Raw genomic sequence first — 18372 nt, forward strand, 5'->3', positions numbered from 1 at the left:
GGGCCTTCAGAGCGCTGCAGCGTGAGCTGCGGTCCCTGCAAGACCTTCACCGGTGCGGCTGGAGCGTTAGAGAGGAGCTGGAGGGGGCCAAAAAGAGCTTGAAAAGGCACTTTGAGGAGGAATCCAAGCTAATCGTCTTCCGTTCCAAAGTGGAAAACCTGGATAAGGATGAGAAGTGTAACTCGTTCTTTTTCAGGAAACTCCACGCCGGCCACACGCCCCTGAACGAACTTCGAGACAAAGACGGCAACATGCGTTCGGGGAAGGAGGAAGTAATGGGAGTCGTCACAGACTACTACAGCGACCTCTACTCCCTGAGGAACACCGACCAGAAGGCCGCCGATAAATTCCTGTCAGGTATCACTAACCATCTTGATCCGGCAGGTGCGGAGGCCATGGATGACCCTCTGACGGTGGGGGAGGTGCTCTCTGCCGCTAGATCCTTTAGGTCCGGCAGGACCCCGGGCAGTGATGGCCTCCCAGCAGGAGCTCTATGTAGCGCTGGGGGACCTGATCTGTCCGGACCTGTTGGAACTCTATGAGGAGATGGTGGTGGAGGGTACAATGCCCCCATCCTTGAGGGAAGGAATGATCACGATCCTGTATAAGCGGAAGGGGGAGAGATGTGACCTGAAAAACTGGCGTCCCATCTCTCTCCTGAACGTGGACTACAAGATCCTCGCCAAGGTACTGGCCAACCGGCTGAAGGTCGTCATCGGCGGAATCGTCCACCCGGACCAGACCTGCGGCATTCCCGGCCGCAGGATCGCAGACAGCCTCGCTCTTGTGAGAGACACGGTGCACTACATCCAGGACCGCCGTGTTCATGCCGCCCTGGTCAGCCTGGACCAGGAGAAGGCATTCGACCGGGTCTCTCATGAGTTTATGGGCAAGGCGCTGCGCAGGCTAGGTCTAGGCAGGAGGTTCTGTTCTTTTGTTGACCTAATGTACCTTTGACTATTTGCAGCACGGTGTTGGTGAACGGCTTGGAAGACTGACCCCTTCCCTGTCCTCTCGGGGTCAGGACAAGGCTGCCCTCTTTCACCTCTCCTTTTTGTTTGTGTTATAGAATCCTTCGCGGAGTCTATCCGGCAGAATGGAGAGATCAGAGGGATCACCGCACCAGGACCTGGACACTACGAGGTCAAGTGCTCGCTGTACATGGACGACGTGACCGTCTTCTGCGCTGACCGGCGTTCGGTGACTGCACTCGTCCAGACCTGCGAGGAGTTCGGACAAGCTTCAGGGGCCAAAGTCAACTGCGGCAAGTCAGAAGCCATGCTCTTCGGGGACTGGCAACTGGCCTCTTCTGCCCCCTTCCCATTTACCATCAAATCGGGCTTCATCAAAATTCTGGGAGTCTGGTTCGGGAAGGAAGGCGCAGCCCTCAAGTCTTGGGAAGAACGCTTGGCCAAAGTCAACCAAAGAATCGGACTGTGGAGCCTTAGACACCTCACGATTGAAGGGAAAGCACTCGTCCTGCGTAATGAAGTTTTGCCTGTGCTCCAATTCACCGCACAGGCATGGCCCCCTCTTGCCACCGTTTCCAGGGCCATCACCAGGACAGTGTTTCGCTTCATCTGGGGATCTAAGATGGACAGAGTGAAACGAGCCATCATGTACAAAGAGCCCCGCAAGGGCGGAAAGGGCATACCGGACCTGCCCACTTTACTGCGGATCGCCTTTGTTTGTGACAGCGTTCGTCGGACTCTGAGAACTGCTAACGGCTCTGCGGGCAAGGCTATGTCTCGCTTTTTCCTCCTGCCCCTCTGGAGGGGTCTGGGCTGGGACAAGTGGGACAGCTCCATCCCTTACAACTGGCACGCTCCCTGGTTCTACGGGGACGTCGTTAGGTTTGTGAGGGAACACCAGCTGGAGGGCCTCAAACCCAACTTGTGGAAGCCAAAAACTATCCACAAACTCATCAGAGCAAAGGACATGGTGGAGTCAATTCCAGGGATCCAGGACGACACCGTAGAGACAGTTTGGACTAATGTGTCGTCAAACAGGTTGACCAACGGGCATAAGGACTTGTCATGGATGGCCATTCAGGGCGGACTGCCCATCCGGTCATTCATGCATGCCCGCAATCTGTGCAAAACCAGGTACTGCCCCAGGTGCCCTTTCGTGGAGGAAACATCTTATCACCTGTTTTGGGAGTGCCCCTTTGCACAGCGCCTGTTGGACGCCCTGGAACATGAACTCAAAGACTCTGTACCCAGGAACAGCCTGCAATGCACTTCGGTGCTGTATGGACTATTTCCTGGGATTCATACTGTTGGAGCCATCCAGGAGGCCTGGCGCCTTATGAACTGTTTTAAGGACGCTATTTGGTTTGCTAGGAACCGGCTCATCCTCAGGAGGGAGAACAAGTCCGTCCTGGACTGCCGCAGACTTATCCATAGTCTGTTGCGGGACTACAACATCTCGGACGTTGACGAAGAAGAAGAGGACTAAACCCCTCTCCTTCCCCCCCCTCTCCCCCCGTTTGTATTTGTCCTCTCAATAAAGCTTTGGGCATGTGATTCCCCCTCCCTACCCCCTCCTTCCCACTTCCTCTTCCCTCATCACTGTCTAAATGCTTTTGTTGGGAGGTTTTGTGATTGAATAGGTATGCTAGTGTAGCATTCATTGCGATGTATAGTGTAGGGTAGCCTGTGCTTTACATAACAATGCCATGCTCGCAAAGACGATTGTAAGTAATTTATTATGTACTGATTCATGGCCTGTGCTGCGACACAGTACTAACGTATGTATGTATGACGACTGATTGTAATAAAGGTGTTTCAATCCAAAAATCACCAAAAGAAGACCATCCCCACAGTGAAGCATGGTGGTGGCAGCATCATGCTTTGGGGCTGTTTTTCTTTAGCTGGAACTGGGGCCTTAATTAAGCTAGAGGGAATTATGAACAGATCCAAATAGCAATAGTCAATATTGGCACAAAACCTTCAGGTTTATGCAAGCACATTATTTTATTTTTATATTTTTTCTTACCTCTACCTAAAAGATTTCAGTTTGTTTATTCAATTGAGTTGTACAGTTTATAGGTCACATTAAAGGTGGAAAAAGTTCTGAAATGATTTATCTTTGTTTCATTTTTTTACATCACATAAACCTGACATTTTAACAGGGGTGTGTAGACTTTTTATATCCACAGTATATATTTTATATGTAAAATAATTTTAAAAATTCTATTGCTCCTTTCAAAGACCTAACAATATTTTTGTTTTTCTGTAGATAGAGCTATATCAGAACTTGTTTATGTAGCACCAGTTATGTAGGACCAGTTGCAGCTCTCATTACTTTTTATCACGTTCTATAGCATTCTTTTACTGTTGGAGTTAAAAAACAACAGTATTTTGGTATTTTTTCAGACAGTTCACCGGGCAGGAATGAAAATGTAATCATTTTATTCTATGGTTCATTATGTATTAGCAATATTAATTTTGTATTGTACTTTTCTTTCTTTTTTACAAAAATATGGTTTGGAAATGAAAAAGGTATATTTTTTCTAACTATTTATTTTTTAAATAGAACTTGACTTTCTATGGATGGTTGTTTAACATATCAGCCTGAAACCCTTATTAACAATTAATACCCATATACAGTTGTCATAGATAGTTAATTCCATTTAGAGTCCTTTTTCTTCTAGATGAGATCTGTAAGAAATAATGTCCTTTGCAAAATAAAAGTCTTATAACCTGTTCTACAGGACATAATATGGAATATTTCATATATATGAAAATTATAGATGGAGATGTGGTTGTAGGTCTGGATGGAATGTATCTCATCAGGATGTAAAATGCTCATTGTTTACACTGATTGTCATATGAAAAGGTCTCGGAGTATCCCAGGAATCTCTTACAGATGCTGAATAGGAGTGTGAACAATAGGTCTCTACCCTGCAAATACAATGTGTAAATGAAGGACCATCTGATGTGATGAGGAAAAGTTTGACCAATCATCAGCGTCTCTGAGGGTAAAAGGAGGGGCAGATACTTATAGCCACCAAAAGGGGTATAAAAGACCCAAGTATTGGTCAGAAAGCTTGAATTCACCAAGGGAATTTTCTTGGATCACCCACTTACTGAGGAAAAAACACTGACTAGAGATAAAGTCCTGAGTGTGTGGAGGTTCCATGTTTAGTAAGTGTCACTGAACTAACTGTACGTGGAAGGAAATATAAGATATTGTAATCTGGGCTGTGTATGAGTAATAGTGGAGCAGTAGTATGAATAGGTTTGTGTCTAAAATGTGGCTGATAATGTGCCAGGTTTGCTAGAGCACATTAAGTGCTCCTCATTTACCATAAATGAGCAACAAAAAAAAAATATTTTCTGCTTTGCTCTAGTCACCATCATGATGACAGAAATTGGACTTTTTGTGTCCTGTTCTTGTTTTAGCCAATTCTTGTCTCCATTTATGATTAGTCTAGTTGCAGATATTTGGTGCACATTATTCCAGCTCAGCCATTTCTATCTTATTCTGAAGTCACAAGATGTTGATTGACATTTTCAAATATGTCACAAAAATCAGGTGGAATAGACGGCTCTACTGCTCAGGCAAATGATCTAGAACTGACTCACCCAGTCAGGAGTGGATTATTTGAAGGAAAATAAGTAAGCAGGCACACTCTAATTTGGGTCAATATATTAATTTATTTAAATATATAGTGGATGTAGGATATATTAAAATTGGTCGATAAAATAAGGCAAAGGTGTGGCATATAGTATGAAAATACGTAATGAGGAATAAAATTGGGCTAACTGTCCTTTTTGGTAGGTAAAGAGTAATGGATGTCGAGATGGGTAGGTTGTTATTAAATGCTTACCAGCTAGTATTAGGAATGTTGAAATGAAAATAGGAATGAAAATGAAAGTGTGCGCTAAAAGATGCGCTAAAAAATTGTCCTTTTATAAAAAATCGTCTTTTCATGAAATAGCAGTCTCAAGAATAATGCGTTTTGTTCTTTATATAGGATAGTAATATTCTTTTGTGGTGGTAGCCTCTGAATAAGAGATAAATAAGAAATGCTGCGCCTTGTGACTCCTTATATTGTTCCCGCTGTTAAATCGAGAGTACGTGATGCAGCTTTTTTATATGTAAATAGATCAGTTACTTGTCATAGGGCCGCAGCCATATACATTAATACATTGTAGCAGTAAATAAATGTTATGCTTATTAAGCGGATGCTGTGGGAGGAAGGGGTGCTCTGTGCCTAAGTGCGGCGTCCCGCACTGTCTTTGGCTACAGAGATCACTTACCCTTCACCCGAAGTTGCTGTCTTTGGTCCTCTGGCGTTGATCAGTTCTCCCTGTAGAGGATTGTCGGAATACCCATCACTTGGAACGAAGCTAGAAGAGCATTCAGAATAGGCCGGGACCATTTAGCACAAGCCGGGAAAGATCGCGATCACGTGACTACACACGTCACCTTACAGACGTGTGAACCACGCCTCCCGGCGTCCTTGACAGCACGAGATACACCGCCGACTCCTGGATTCAAGACAGCCGCCCAGGGAGAACTGATCAACGCCAGAGGACCAAAGACAGCAACGTCGGGTGAATGGTAAGTGATCTCTGTAGCCAAAGACAGTGCAGGACGCCGCACTTAGGCACAGAGCACCCCTTCCTCCCACAGCATCCGCTTAATAAGCATAACATTTATTTACTGCTACAATGTATTAATGTATATGCCTGCGGCCCTATGACAACTAACTGATCTATTTACATATAAAAAAGCTGCATCACGTACTCTCGATTTAACAGCGGGAACAATATAAGGAGTCACAAGGCGCAGCATTTATTATTTATCTCTTATTCAGAGGCTACCACCACAAAAGAATATTACTATCCTATATAAAGAACAAAACGCATTATTCTTGAGATTGCTATTTCATGAAAAGACGATTTTTTAAAAAAGGACAATTTTTTTAGCGCACACTTTCATTTTCATTTTTATTCCTATTTTTATTTCAACATTCCTAATACTAGCTGGTAACCATTTAATAACAACCTACCCATCTCGACATCCATTACTCTTTACCTACCAAAAAGGACAGTTAGCCCAATTTTATTCCTCATTACGTATTTTCATACTATATGCCACTCCTTTGCCTTATTTTATCGACCAATTTTAATATATCCTACATCCACTATATATTTAAATAAATTAATATATTGACCCAAATTAGAGTGTGCCTGCTTACTTATTTTCCTTCAAATGTCACAAAATTCGCTGCAGACTGCTGTAGGAAGGATGGGAAAAGAAGTACAGCGAAGGTCATATAGGTGCTGGTGGTAGGGACTATATTATTAGGCAGATAGGAAGGGTCATCTGTCTGGTTGGGGCTTGGGAAGACAGATGACACTTTGGTACCAATGACAAAGTCAGGGGGAGAAGGAAGGTCCTTAAAAATTATTTTAGGGAACTAGGAGAGAAGTCCAGGGCCTCCAAGGTAATGTTTTTTAGAAATACTACCAGTGCCATAGTCATTACCAGAGAGACAACGGGAGCTTAGGGTGTTAAATAAGAGGCCCAGAAGCTGGTGCAGGAAGGAAGTGTTCAGGTTTATGGAGAACTGGGCTGACGTCTTTGTTGACTACAGGCTTTACAGTAGGAACTCCACCTTAATGGAGAGGGTGCAGCTGCTCTGGGGGAAAGAATGTTTAGACGGCTGGAGGAGCTTTTAAACTAGGATCTAAGGGAAGTGAGTGATGTCATACTAATAAGGGAGTAGTTTGTGTAAATAGAGAGTGAGATATAGGAGGGGACAGTGGGTATTTAGTGGGGGCTGGGGTTTGTGAGGAAAGTTGGAAGAAGACTGGGCAGAACTGTATACCAATGAAAAATAGAGCTGCTTGTAACATACCAACAATATCAACCAAGGTACCCCAAAAAAATCACAGATATTCACTTTGCGGATAATAATTTAAAACATATTTTCACAAATGCCAGAAGTCTAGCAAGCAAAATAGTGGAGTCAGAGGCTCTGGTATGGCGTGACTGAGACATGGTTGGACACTTCGCATGAGTGGGCTGTAAATATTGAGGGTTTTACACTATTTAGAGTTAATAGTAAAGGCAGTGGAGTGTGCCTGTATGCGAGGAGTGATATGAAGAACAGTGTGAAAGAGGCAATTGTGGGGGGGAGGGGGCGATGTTAAAACCTTATGGGTGGAATTACAAAGGGATATAAACACCAAAAAAAAAATATTTGGTATATTATATAGACCCCCTAACATTGCAGAGGAGACAGAAGCTCAACTGTATAAGCAAATAGAGTGGGATGAAGAGGCTGGTGCATTGGTTATAATAGGAGATATTAACTTCGCAGACATTGACTGGGATCATGGTTCTGCTTCAACTGCAAAGGGGAAAACATAGCTGTATGAGGGCTTATTTTTTGCGGGACAAGTTGTACTTTCTAATGCCACCATTACTTATGGCATAAAATGTTATGTGGAGCGGTAAATAAATTCCAAATGGGGTGGAATTGGAAAAAAAATGCAATCCCTCCACCTTTGTACGGGTTTTGTTCACACAGCGTTTTGTTTATGGCAAAACTGACCTATGCCCTCCATTCTCTGGGTCAGTGCGATTACAATGATACCCCATATGTATAGGTTCCATATGTCTAAATAGTGTAAAAAGAAATTAAAACTTTGAAAAAATGTGTATATCACCATATTCTGACCCCCATAACTTTTTTATACTGTTTAGGGGCTCATTTTTTGCGGAACAATCTGTACTTTTAATTGATACCATTTTGGAGTATGCATGAATTTTTTATCACATTTTATTACTTTTTTGGGGTAAGAGAAGCAATGAAAAAATGACAAATTGGCAATTTTGAACCTTTTTTTCCGTTACGCCATTCGACATTTTTTTCCTTTTTTAATAGAATGGGCATTTTTTGTCGCGGTGATACCCATGATGTTTCTATTTGTTGTTATTTAGGTATTTAGTTTTTTATTATACAGAAAGGGGTGATTTTTTAAATATATTTTTAAAAATTTTTATACATTTTTTGTGATTATTTTATGCGCCTCCTATTTATGCTTATTACATTTTTTATTTTCTTTATCAGGAATTTATAATTAGCTTATTTTGCTCACTTTTTCTCATTTCTTATCCTGGCTTGCCATCTGGTGGCCAAAATAAGATTTTCAGTTTGAATACTGTTAGTCTACTTATCACGGCTAACAGTATTCAGTGCAACTACCTACAGTATGCCCGGATTGAACACACGGGGCATAGGTAGGAAGAGCATTTAGGTGCCATGATCTCACTTGATCATGGCATCTAAAGCATTTAATTACCACAATCGGCATTATTGCCAGTCACGGTAATTAGCCGCAGGTCTCTGCTGTACACATCGTACCAGCGCCGTACATGTACAGCGCTGGTAGCTTAACGGTTAAATCCATATTGAGTTATTGCACTAAAAATGTATTCCTTTTGGTAACAGTATACACAGATAAAATTACTGAACCCCCCCCCCCCCCCTTTATAGCCACTGTAAAAAAAGGTCAATAAATTACAAAAAAGGACATCTAAAAAAATACAAATCTGAGATGCTAGCCTTTAAAGTTCACAAAGGGCAAAATAAAATCTGTAAAAAGGAGATAAAATCTGCAAAAATACAAAATGAATTGAATGTGGCAAAACAAATACAAAAAAATAATTTAAATACATAAATGATAAAAAACCAAGTTCTGAGCAGGTAGGTCTTCTAAATAACAGTGGGGGGTTGAAGATAAGGAAAAGGCAGAGTTACTAAACAGAATAAGAGAAATGAGCTGATCGGTGGTGCCAGGGATGTTGGTGCACCCAGTAATATACTCAACTGGCTAACTGTTGATATGGCCCAAGCTAAGTTAAATAACGTAAATGTGAAATAGACTTCGTGAGTTGTTAAACAGCTCAGTTGAGTCACTGCTATGCCCTTGTTTATACTTTTAAAACATTTTCTAGGTACTGGTACAGTGCCATGTGACTGGTGCAAGGCAAATGTGGTGCCCATATTAAAAAAAGGGATCTAGGTCCTCTACAGGTAATTATAGCCCAGTTAGTTTAACTTCTGTTGTGGAAAAAATGTTTGAAGCACTCTTAAGGGACTATATACAGAAGTATGTGACTGTAAGTAAAATCATAAGTGATAGCCAGCATAGGTTTACTATAGGTTTTTATGAGGGGATGATTCTCCGATATAGAGGAGTGGCTGTGAATGTAGTGTTTCTGGATTTTGCAAAGGCTTTTGATACTGTCTTTCATAGACGGTTAATAGGTAAAATAAGGTCTATAGGCTTTTAAAGTATAGTTTGTAATTGGATAGAAAACTGGCTGATGGATTGTGTCCAGAGAGTTATGGTCAATGATTCCTATTCTGAATGGTCCCGGGTTATAAGTGGTGTACCTCCACATCTCTGCCATGCTAACCCTGCCCTCAGAGGAGCTGGCCGTGACACAGCTGCATTGGCGACCTCTTGCTCCTCCTCTGCCTTGGCCTTAGGCTTCCACTTGTTCCCCTATGACATTTGGGAATGCTCTCAGTAGCGCATCTACCAACTGTGTGGTTGGGTTCTTGTTACATGTCTAAACCAGTTCCGAGTCCATATCTGGAAAAGTCTGGGTTTCAGAAATCTTGATCAAAGTCTGAAAAAGTTCCAAGTCTTAATAAGTTTGGGTTCCAGAAGTCTTGATCCAAGTGTAAAAAAGTTCAAAGTTAATCCTTTAGTTTTTCTGGGTTCTAGAAGTAAATCCAAATATGAACAAGTTCCGATTCCATGTCTTTGAATCTCCTGCTCTGTAGGTCAACTGTCTTCAATCTGGAATTCAGTCTCACTATGTTTTCCAGTTTGCACAGTGTATCTGTAAAGATTAAATCAAGGCAACTGGACGTACTGTAGATTTCTTGAAAACGTTTTCACTCGTTCTTCCAACAAGCTTTCTCAAAAGAAAGCTCGTTGGAAGAACGAGTGAAACGTTTTGAAGAAATCTACAGTAAGTCCAGTTGCCTTGATATACCATGACCTGGATAAATGAGAACCTTCACAGACAGTTTGCACAGTGGTTCTAAAAATTCTATAACACTATTTGGTGTCAGTTTTAAATCGCTCTTTACTTTGTGAGATTGCACCAAATTTATTAAATGTGATGCATGCCTAGGTCAGTAAACACATATTAGGAGTTTCCTGAAATGGAGATATAACATTTTGTGACTTTTTTAAATATCACTAAACTGAAATAAAACATGAAAGTGTTCTGATCTGTAATTCTGACCTACCTTTCACTTCACTTCTGAAAGTGAGGATGTCCATTAAATGTCTTTAAATTTGACCAAATGTTGCATTTTGGCATAACTTTTTTGGCACTTTCGATAATTAGACGAGAAATACTCCAGTTTCTATGCACTTGGAGATTTCTTTTTATCAACAGTTTAATGTGGTCAATAAAATCTGGTAACAATCTACCTTTAATCAGTATTTTAAATTATGACTAGCGTTTCTAACTTTTAAAAACGGTTGACTTCACGTTAATGAGATATTTCTTATATCTGTACATTTTATGTGATTTACAATGAAAAGAAAACATCTAATCTTTAAAATCTTTTTCTAGGTGAAGACTGGGTGAGAGGCTTCCATAGACATCTAATTTTACCTCCCTCTTATAAAGTAGAAGATAATCAAGCACAGATTGTCAATAATTGCACTGGACATAGACTAGGTGAAATGTCTGCTCAATGTAGGAAACCATATCTTGAGGAACATCAGAAAACACACATAAAAGAGAAACCATTTTTATGTCCTGAATGTGGAAAAAGTTTTAATCGGAAATCACAACTTGATATACATCTGAGAACTCACACTGGTGATAAGCCATTTTCATGTCCTGAATGTGAGAAATGTTTTGATTGGAAATCACAACTTGATATACATCTGAGAACTCACACCGGAGAGAAGCCATTTTCATGTCCCGAATGTGAGAAGTGTTTTAATGAGAAATCAAATCTTATTAAACATCAGAGAATGCACACAGGAGAGAAGCCCTTTTTATGTCCTGAATGTGAGAAGTGTTTTAAGGCGAAATCTGAACTTGATATACATCAGAGAACTCACACAGGAGAGAAGCCATTTTCATGTCCTGAATGTGAGAAATGTTATAATCAGAAACCAAATCTTGATAGACATCAGAGAACTCACATAGGAGAGAAGCCATTTTCATGTCCTGAATGTGAGAAGTGTTTTTATTATAAATCACATCTTAATAAACATCTGAGAACTCACACAGGAGAGAAGCCATATGCATGTCCTGAATGTGAGAAGTGTTTTACTGATAAATCCATTCTTATTAGCCATCTGAGAACTCACACAGGAGAGAAGCCATTTTCATGTCCTGAATGTGAGAAATGTTTTAATTGGAAATCACTACTTGATATACATCAGAGAACTCACACAGGAGAGAAGCCATTTTCATGTCCTGAATGTGAGAAATGTTTTAATCATAAACCAAATCTTGATAGACATCAGAGAATTCACACAGGGGAGAAGTCATATTCATGTCTTGAATGTGAAAAGTGTTTTGCTAAGAAATCAAGTCTTAACATACATCAGAGAATTCACACAGGAGAGAAGCCATATTGATGAACAGAATGTGAGCAATGTTTTTTTAGTAAAACAAATCTTTTGAATCATCTAAGAATTTATGGGGGAGAATCAATATGTGTCTAACATCTAAAAAAAATAGCCAGATATCAAATAGCACACTAGAGAACTTACTTAGGTGACAATTTATTGAAATGTTCGGATAGTAGGAGATTTGGCAGGTGTGTAGCTTCATTGTAGGATCTCCTACCTCAGGCTGTGTTCTGATCATCTACTCTTACTTTCAACTTATTTGCTTTATTTACTTACTGAAAATTTTACATATGAGGATTCCAGTTCATCTTCCATATATAATAATTTAACTTAAGGACATTGGGCGTATATGTACCTGTGTATCTCCGATCACCGCCGAGCAGGCACCCTGGGACAATGGTCCCGTGATCCCCCCGTATCGGCGATCATCGCAAACTGCAGGTTAATTCAGACCTGCGGTTTGCGGGTGGTTGCGGCGGTGATCGGAGGCGCAATAGGGTCCCCGTGCGGCTGTAATGGGGACCCGATGGCATGGAAGGCAGCGCAATGCCTTCCTTAGGCATCTGCGCTGCCTTCCGGTGAAGAGCCTGTGAGATCCAACTCCCTGGATCTCATAGGCAGGAAGCTGTATGAGTAAGACACACTGTATTACTCATACAGCCAATGCATTACCATACAGAAGTATTGGAATGCATTGTAAATGGGATTAGACCCCCAAAAGTTGAAGCCCCAAAGTGGGACAAAAAATAAACTGAAAAAAGTTGAAAAAATATCCCCCCCCCAAAAAAAATTAAAGTTTCAAGTAAAAAATAATGAAAAACTTAATTTCCAACAGATAAATAAAAAAAAAAGGTAAAAAATAGGAAAATAAAAAAGACATAGACATATTAGGTATCGCTGCGTCCGTTTTGACCGGCTCTATAAAAAATAAAACTGTGCCAAATAAACAATTTTTTGTCACAAAGAGTACAACAGCAAGCGATCTAAAAGCCGTATGCCCACCAAAATAGTACCAATCTAACCGTCACAAACGCCCAAAAACTGAAAAACACTATGGCTCTCAGAATATGGAGACACAAAAACATGATTTTTTTTGTTTCAAAAATGATATTATTGTGTAAAACTTACATAAATAAAAAAAGTATACATATTAGATATCGCTGCATCCATAATAACCTGCTCTATAAAAATATCATATGACCTAACCCCTCAAGTAAACACCATAAAAAAATAAAAATAAAAGCCATTTTTTGTCACCTTATATCACAAAAAATATAATAGCAAGCGATCAAAAAGTCATACGCAACCCAAAATAGTGCCAATCAAACCATCATCTCATCCCGTAAAATTCGTACCCTACCCAAGATAATCGAACAAAAACTGAAAAAAACTATGTCTCTCAGACTATGGAAACAATAAAACATGATTTTTTCAAAAATAAAATCATTGTGTAAAACTTACATAAATAAAAAAAAGTATACATATTAGGTATTGAAGCATCTGTAATAACCTGCTCTATAAAAATATCACATGACCTAACCCCTCAGGTGAATACTGTAAAAATATAAAAACAGTGTAAAAAAATGATATTTTTGTCACCTTACATCACAAAAAGTGTAATAGCAAGCGAACAAAAAGTCATAAGCACGCCAAAATAGTGCCAATCAAACCATCATCTCATCCTGCAAACATCATACCTTACCCAAGATAATCCCCGCAAAACTGAAAAAACTATGGCTCTCAGACTATGGAGACACTAAAACATAATTTGTTTAGTTTCAAAAATTAAATCATTGTGTAAAACTTACATAAATAAAAAATAGTATACATATTAGGTATCGCCGCGTCCCTGACAACCTGCATGCTCTATAAAAGTACCACAAGAACTAACCTGTCAGATGAATGTTGCAAATAATTAAAATTAAAAACTGTGCCAAAAAAGCTATTTCTGTTACCTTGCCTCACAAAAAGTGTAATATAGAGCAACCAAAAATCATATGTACCCTAAACTAGTACCAACAAAACTGCCACCATATCCCGTAGATTCTAAAATGGAGTCATTTTTTTTAGTTTCTACTCTAGGGATGCACCAGAGGGGCTTCAAATTGGACATGGTGTCAAAAAAACAGTCCAGCAAAATCTGCCTTCCAAAAACCATATGGCATTCCTTTCCTTCTGTGCCCTGCCGTGTGCCCGTACAGCAGTTTATGACCACATATGGGGTGTTTCTGTAAACTACAGAATCAGAGCCATAAATATAAAGTTTTGTTTGGCTGTTAACCCTTGATTTGCAACTGGAAAAAAATTTTGATGGAAAATCGGCCAAAAAAGTGACATTTTGAAATTGTATCTTAATTTTCTATTAATTCTTGTGGAACACCTAAAGGGTTAACAAAGTTTGTGAAATCAGTTTTGAATACCTTAATTATTTTTGGGTGGTTTCTATTATGTAAGCCTCACAAAGTGACTTCAGATCCAAACTGGTCCTTAAAAAGTGGGTTTTTGAAAATTTCTGAAAATTTCAAGATTTGCTTCCAAACTTCTAAGACTTATAACATCCCCAAAATATAAAATGTCATTCCCAAAATGATCTAAACATGAGGTAGACAAATGGAAAATGTAAAGTAATAACTATATTTGTAAGGTGAGAAATTGAAACTTAAAAATATGCAAATTTTTCAAAATGTTTGTATTTTTTTATAAATAAAAATTTATTTCTTTTGACTCCATTTTACCAGTGTGATGAAGTACAATATGTGACGAAAAAACTATCTCAGAATGGCCTGGATAAGTCAAAGCGTTTTAAAGTTATCACCACATAAAGTGACACTGGTCAGATTTGCAAAAAATGGCCTGGTCCTTAAGGTGAAAATGAGCCTGGTCCCTACGGGGTTATATTCTTTCACCATGTCTAATTGTATCTTATTTTTTTATTCAGCCTTTTCGACTATTCTTTGTAGGGAAGGCAACAGCTTTTTTTTTATTATAGCGTTAGCAAAAGCGGAAATATGTAAAGGAGGGCTTATATTGGTTTCTTTCACCTCCATCTCCACAACATCCACAAATACAGGACACGTGACCAGAACACAAGGCATCAGCTATTTCTAATACACAAAATACCCAGGACAAACCAACATGGAGGTGCCTTTGTATGTTCCCCCAATGACTTACTTTTATATACAATGGTGGATTCCACAGCTGACATATACACAGCACAGCTACATACACACCATAACACATATAGCTCTGCTACATAGCTAATAAATATACACATAGCACCGCTAAAGACACCTCTAACAAACACAGCTTTGCTACATACACACATCACATATCACACACTTATCTTTATTAAAAGATGAAATTTCTCTACAGTAAAGAATAGGAATTTCAGCAATATTCTAAAACAAATTCATCTTTATTGAAACAAATATGAACCAGTATAGTCCAAATTAATAAATGTGTGGACAAACACATTGTTTCTGACGCGTTTCTGCCTGATTAACAGACCCCAAATTGTAGTCATTTCTCTACACTTACACCTCGGTATTCTCTTCCTGGTTCTGGCCCCTCTCACTTATGACATCAATAAAGGTTCTTTAGCTTTCAGTCAGGGTCTGCATTAGGTTTCATGGCACAGGGTGCTAGAAGTCTTTTTCATGCCCTTCAAACCCCCTCCACAACATACATACCTCTGCAAACATGCGCAACCACAACTCCGATCACCACTATAGGACTTTTTCAGAAGTTCTATAGCAGTGATTGGAGAGGATGCCATGCATGCACAGTAGTAGTGGAGCTCATTACAGAAATACAGCACAAGATCCAAGCCCGGTACATAAATATGGCACCAGAACAAAACACAGTAAATAAGCACAGCACCAGATCCAAGCATGGCACATAAATACAGAACAAGATTCAAGCACAGCACATGGATACAGCACCAGATCCAAGCACAGCACATAAATATAGCACCAGATCCAAGCATAGCAAATAAATACAGCACCAAGCACGGTACATAAATATAGCACCAGAACAAAACACAGTAAATAAGCACAGCACATAAATACAGCAGCAGATCCAAGCACAGCACATACATACAGAACCACATCCAAGCACCATTGTCACACAACACTTTGCAGATCTCCAGTTGGTGCGGGGTCAGCCACTGATCCACCTGTGCGTTCAGGGCGGACTGGAGTGCTGGTCCGGTGTGGTTCTCTGCTTTCAGGCAAGTCAACCCCAAGACAGCGTGACACTGTCGTATCCGGGATGTGGAATAGCCCCTGGGGATTTGGGGGGGTTCAGTTGATGTGCAGCCAGACGCCTCAGCAAAAGAGGACTCAGCCGAGGAGGTCATGGAAGAGGATGGAGTAGGAGGAGTAGAGGAGGTGGCAGTAGACCTGCCTGCAAGTCTTGGCGGTGTCACCAACTCCGCTGCAGAGCCACACATTCCATGCTTTTCAGCCGTCAGCAGGTTGACCCAATGCGCAGTGTAGGTGATATACCTGCCCTGACCGTGCTTTGCAGACCAGGTATCAGTGGTCAGATGGACCCTTGCCCCAACACTGTATGCCAGAGATGCCATGACTTTCTTTTCAATCACCGAGTAGAGGTTTGGGATTGCCTTATTAGAAAAAAAAATCATTCGGATACCTTTCACTGTGGTGTCCCAATAGCGACGTTTGTGATGTGCGATCATGTGCCTTTGCAAAGCAGTTGTACCTAGGTGGGTGTTGGATTTCCCACGACTCAGTTTCTTTTGGCACAGGTTGCAAATGGGATCGCTGTTGTCAGAGGCAGACACACAAAAAAAATGCCACACTGCTGAGCTTTGCAATGACGACATTCTGGTGGTGGCAACAGCATGCGTTGATTGGCGTGCTGTCTGGCTGACCCCGGGTGCCGATACATGCTGTCTGACTGTGCCACTAGCTCCTTGCGATGACCTCCCCTGCTTCCAACTTGTCTCCTCCTTTTCTCTGTCTCCCCTTCTGAACTTTCCCCCTCTTCTTCTTCTCTTCGAGCAGGCACCCACGTGGCATCCACAGACACATCGTCATCATCAACCACTTCACTTGTATCTGACACCTCAGCAAAGGAAGCAGCAGCGGGCACAACATCATCATCATCATCACACTGTACGTCCATGTGTGTAATGCTGCCTGACTGAGACATATCCCTGTTACCTACATCCTCTGGCAATAATGGTTGCGCATCACTAATTTCATTCAACTGATGTGTAAATAACTCCTCTGAGGGATCAAGTGAAGCGGCTGTGGTGGTAGTGGTGGTGGTGGCGGCGGGCGGGAGAGTGGTGACCAAAGCTGAGCTGGAGGAGGATGGTGCGTCAAGGTTCTTAGCGGAAGCTGTTGAAGATTGGGTGTCCTGTGTAAGCCAGTCAACTATTTTCTCAGAATTTTTTGGGTTCAGGGTACGTGGCCTCTGAACACTGGGCATTATTCCAGGGCCAGTGGAAATCACAGCACCACGAACACGACGGCCCCTGCGGCGTGGCCTGCCTCTGCCTGTCATTTTTTATTAGATAAGTGTTACTATGTGTGCAAGGTACTGTGCCACCCTATATAAGTGGTGGGCAGTGGGCACAGTACTGTCTGTGTGGGACTGGCTGACACACACGGGCTTGCAAATGTGATTAGATCACAGTTAAATTTAAAATAGATTTTTTTTTTCTGAAAGGTATTTGGGTGAATGACACCCTGTAAAGGTATGAGTGCAGGCCAGCCACTTGCCAGTGGACACAATACAGTATGTGTGGGCGCCTGACACACACGGGCTTGCAAATGTGATTAGATCACAGAAAAATATTAAATATAATTTTTTTTATCTGCAAGGTATTTTCTGTCACACCCTTTATGAATGGTCTATGACTGAGCCTGCAGCCTCTCACACACGGGCAGCCAGGCAACTGCAATATATATATATATGAAAGAAAAAAAAAAGCAGACTGATGTACCAGCCCTGAAAAGGGCTTTTTGGGGTGCTGTCAGGACGCTGTCCTTACAGCAGATGAGTCTGTGGACACAGAACAATGCCCTAGCTAACACTTTCCCTATTGAATCAGCAGCAGCCACACTCTCCCTCCTCTCTCTGTGAATGCAGATTCTGAATGAATCTAAAATGAATGCTGTCCTGGAGGTGGGAGGGTCTGGGAGGGAGGGTCTGGGAGGGAGGGTTTGCTGCTGATTGGCTGGAATGTGTCTGCTGACTGTGAGGTAGAGGGTCAAAGTTTACTCAATGATGATGTATGGGGGCGGACCGAACATTGCATATGTTCGCCCGCAGCGGCGAACGCGAACAAGTTATGTTCGCCGGGAACTGTTCGCCGGCGAATAGTTCGGGACATCACTAGTGAGCACCAAGGGACGGGGAAGTGGGCGTGATGATGATGGTGCATGTAGAGGCCGTTGCCCTGGGCACAATCCACTGTACCCAGCTTCATGTCCAACCAGTGCCGGACCAGTGTGAACAGGTGGTCTGTTGGATTGCTGAAGATAATGCATCCAGTCAGTTAAGCACCACCCCCTGTAGCCAAGAGACTGGTACCGAATCCTCACTCTGATCATCCTTCATCCCACCATGGAGAGTCTGGCTAAACAAGTGATCCCACACTTGTATATTCACAGGACCTCTTTTCAGCGCCAGTGCTTGGTTTAGCTCTACAGGTCACACCACTGCCTCCTCTTTCCCTGTGTTACGCACTCCTGGTCAA

The sequence above is a fragment of the Bufo gargarizans genome, chromosome 3, assembly GCF_014858855.1.
Source record: "Bufo gargarizans isolate SCDJY-AF-19 chromosome 3, ASM1485885v1, whole genome shotgun sequence".
NCBI lineage: Eukaryota > Metazoa > Chordata > Amphibia > Anura > Bufonidae > Bufo > Bufo gargarizans.